Consider the following 3,993-nt stretch of genomic DNA (forward strand, 5'->3'; position numbering starts at 1 on the left):
TTTATTGGCAATTGCTAGAATTATCTATGATCTATTTTGGAAATCCTTTTTTTGTTTAGACTGCTTTTTGTTTATGAGATGTCTGGAATTCCTTATTTATATCCCATGCAAAAGAAGAGAATCCAAGGCAAAGGCGAGAACAATCAAATTAAAATTTCTTCTTTTTCGGAGGGATTGCAGGTCTTCTTAATCGTCTATTCGGCACAAGAAAAAGCCTTTTTCTTGTGCCGATTCTTCTTGTATCAAAATAAGAATCCTTTTTCTTCCTAATTCGTCAAAGATTACTATTTCTTCTTTATTCGGGTCTGTCTCTTGGACCTCTTTTTCTTTTGCTTAGGTTTAGCCGAGGTAGTGGACAAACAGAGGGGAAGAAAATATGGCGGGGGAAAAATTTCTTGTGATTGTGAGCAAATTGCTTGGCTTGTTTAATTAAGTTCAACTTCAAATTTACAGAAATTTTGCAAAAAAAAAGTAAACTCTTCCATTGAAGGTTTTTTTATTTTTAGGCTAGTTGAATAGTTTTGATTAAGGTTTTATTAGTTTATTACTCGAAACTAAATCAAGGATTTTCAGGATACTTCCTTCGTGGAATAAGATATTGGATCCTCGAGTGATCTCTTTTTCTTGTTGCTTCATAAGAGTGAATCGAATAGATTCAATTCGCGTTATAAGAGTAAAATAAAAATTCCGCGGGTCCTTTCCGCTCTAATCAGATAAAGGGGGGTAAGGACCCGCTAAGCTCCTACTTTTTCATGTTTACAATCTGGTCCCTCCGATTACTATAGAGATGAACCCAATCCAGAATATGAACCATAAAAGAAAACACCTACTAAACCAATCACAGCAATACCAGCTACAGTACCTATCAGCCAAAGAGGAATTCTTCCAGTAGTATCGGCCATTTCCCCTACTTTCCTCCACATTTTATCAATTGGTCATGCTAGAGACAAAAACAGTCATGGGTAGTTATAAGGATGGTATCCTTCCAAATGGGATAAGAGAATTCTTATTAGTCTCTTTCTTTCTCTCAATTGAAGAAGTAATTGGAAAATAAAACAGCAAGTACAAAAATGAGTAATAAACCCCAGTATAGACTGGTACGATTCAATTCAACATTTTGTTCATTCGGGTTTGATTGTGTCATAGTTCTATAGTTGGAATTTGTTTTATCGTTGGATGAACTGCATTGCTGATATTGATCCCAAGAAAAAAACAGTAGGTACAGCTAGTCCGTGAATAGCCAGCCATCGCACTGTAAAAATAGGATAGGTTCGATCTATGGTCATTGAGGGCCTCCTAAAAGGATCTACTAAATTCATCGAGTTGTTCTAAAGAATCAAAACGGTCGGTTATTAACGGAATTCCTTGTCGGCTTTCCGTGAAATACTCGTTTGGCCTAGGACTTCCAAACACGTCATAAGCTAAACCCGTACTGACAAATAACCAACCCGCAATGAATAGGGAAGGTATAGTAATGCTATGAATAACCCAGTATCGAATACTGGTAATAATATCAGCAAAAGAACGTTCTCCCGTGCTTCCAGACATGCTGAACTCCCAAAATTTTTGTACATTCAAAAAAGGAATTGATTCCGTAAAAGATGGGATCGACCAGTAAATAGAAAATTACTGATATTTCATCCTTGTGAGATTGTCAATTTTGTACCAAAGGTGTATTTTGAGTATACCGAATTAGTATAGCTATCCTTCCTATGGCACAGCAATCTGGTTTTGCCTGGTTCCGAAACATAATTACTTTTTTATTTTTTTTTTGTCTATAGGTAAGCTATATGTTATTCAAGGCATCAATAGAAAACCCCATTTTTGTAGGTTCTACTTACTTTTCATTGGCTTCGGAATAATAGAGTAATTCGGAATAGCAGCCAAAATCTTGGGAAAATCTAAGTTAATGATCAATAGGTTTGGATAAATAATTTAGGAAGGATATTCTCATACTGACACAATACAAGGACAAGTATATGTGAAATCTATCCTTTCATAATTCGTAATTCATCCTTGTATTGTTTGTTGGATTAGGTCTAACTTTCTTGACCAAACTGCGAGCGCGGAACTTTACGAGATGAAATAGGGAAAGACAGAAGATAGAATAGAACTTAAAAGGATAATTGAAGTGACTCGTCTTCGAATCTACTTTGGTTGGAGTTCGAAAAAGGAATAAAAATAAAGTAAATTCAAGGAAGAGCTTTCTTTTTTTTTTTTTTTTAACAGCCCCTTGGCAGGTCGTGGAATGCTTTTGTTCTCCTCTTATTCCATATGGAATACAATCAGTTAAAATAAGAAGGAATAGGGGAATATTCGATCGTTCACTCCAAAAAGAGGGTCCTATTGAAAAAGAAATTATCCAAAATAGAAAGAAGTTTTTTTTTTCAAATTCAATTGTTTATTTATCTCTTATTCAAAAATTTCCCTGAAAATTGAATTTCTTTTTTTCATTCAATGGGGTTAGATGATCTAGTTCTTAATATTATTACTTTACTCAATTGACAAATTCCACAACAAATCTCTTGATTCGGAATTAGGGACTCATGTATCATCTGATGAATCCACTTTCTTTTACACTTCTGTATCTTACTCTATCTTGTTTTTTAGTATTATCTAAAATAACTGATGAATTATGAATTTTCCATAACTTAGGTAAATGCTTTACCAACATATGTAGTGTAGTAAAAAAAAATAAATGGAATTTAACTCTTTCATGCTTACTTTAACTAGTTATTTTGGTTTTCTACTGGCTGCTTTAACTATAACCCCAGCTCTATTTATTGGCTTGAACAAGATACGCCTTATTTGAATTGACTGAATAATTATAATTCAGAAAAGAAAAATCTTTCTTTGGGATTCCTGGCATTCTACGACTCTTTTCCAGACTAATTAGGAATTCTTTTCTTGGTCATTGAGATTCGTGGATAATTTAGAGTACTATTTAGGGATAGATCGTACCTCTTTTTTTATCCCCTCGAACAAATCGAAATGATTGAAGTTTTTCTATTTGGAATCGTCTTAGGCCTAATTCCTATTACTTTAGCGGGATTATTCGTGACTGCGTATTTGCAATACAGGCGTGGGGATCAGTTGGATCTTTGATTGAGTCATTTTTTTTTTTTGATTGACCTCCTCCAGACCAGAGAGGAGGTCAAATTGAAATTGGAGTTACAATTCAATTTTGTTAAGTTATTTTACTCTGCTTCGACATAAAATAGATGGAATCACGCTCTGTAGGATTTGAACCTACGACATCGGGTTTTGGAGACCCGCGTTCTACCGAACTGAACTAAGAGCGCTTTCATTCATTCAAAAAGAAAATCTTTTTCTATTCCTAATGTATCTCACGTACGTATAGTCTCCACAAATTCAAGTTATACCCACTTTACTTTAATTGATCTCGTCGCTACTGCCTATAAAGAAGAAAGAAGTAATAGGTAGGGATGACAGGATTTGAACCTGTGACATTTTGTACCCAAAACAAACGCGCTACCAAGCTGCGCTACATCCCTTTTCCAAATTAAATTGTTGTACAATGCCATTGTACACAATTCCTGTCTTCTTTTCCACATCATAATTTTCTTCTTCTTTCTTTCTCTATCTATATATAGAACCCTCGTGTCATTTCTTCTTTTTGGTCTCATATAATTAAGGAATTATATACATATAAAATCCAATATAATTTCGCCTATAAAAGAAGGATTACTTTTCCTTGGTAATATATAGGAAGAAGGGGTCATCTTTTTCTTTTTTAGGGATAGGAAAATTTCGTCGATATGGTTCATTTTATATATAGCATAACAATCTTGGGCAAGAGTTTATGATCATATATGTATTCCAACAAGGAAGGAGGATTTTCAATGCGGGATATAAAAACATATCTCTCTGTAGCACCCGTGCTAAGTACTCTATGGTTTGGTGCTTTAGCAGGTTTATTGATAGAAATTAATCGTTTATTCCCAGATGCTTTGTCATTCCCTTTTTTTTAAT

The 3,993-nt window shown here is 34.3% G+C and overlaps 2 non-coding genes across 2 annotated transcripts; both read right to left on the reverse strand.

The window, feature by feature from the left end:
- Positions 1-3,228: 3,228 nt before the first annotated feature.
- On the reverse strand, positions 3,229-3,302 carry TRNAW-CCA (transfer RNA tryptophan (anticodon CCA)). Its single transcript has one exon. It is a non-coding gene; the product is annotated as a tRNA-Trp (tRNA).
- Positions 3,303-3,441: 139 nt separating this feature from the next.
- TRNAP-UGG (transfer RNA proline (anticodon UGG)) lies at positions 3,442-3,515 on the reverse strand. Its single transcript has one exon. It is a non-coding gene; the product is annotated as a tRNA-Pro (tRNA).
- Between the last annotated feature and the right edge of the window lie 478 nt (positions 3,516-3,993).

The sequence above is a fragment of the Triticum urartu genome, unplaced genomic scaffold (genome assembly GCF_056163025.1).
Source record: "Triticum urartu cultivar PI428250 unplaced genomic scaffold, HENAU_Tu73 scaffold2, whole genome shotgun sequence".
Lineage (NCBI taxonomy): Eukaryota > Viridiplantae > Streptophyta > Magnoliopsida > Poales > Poaceae > Triticum > Triticum urartu.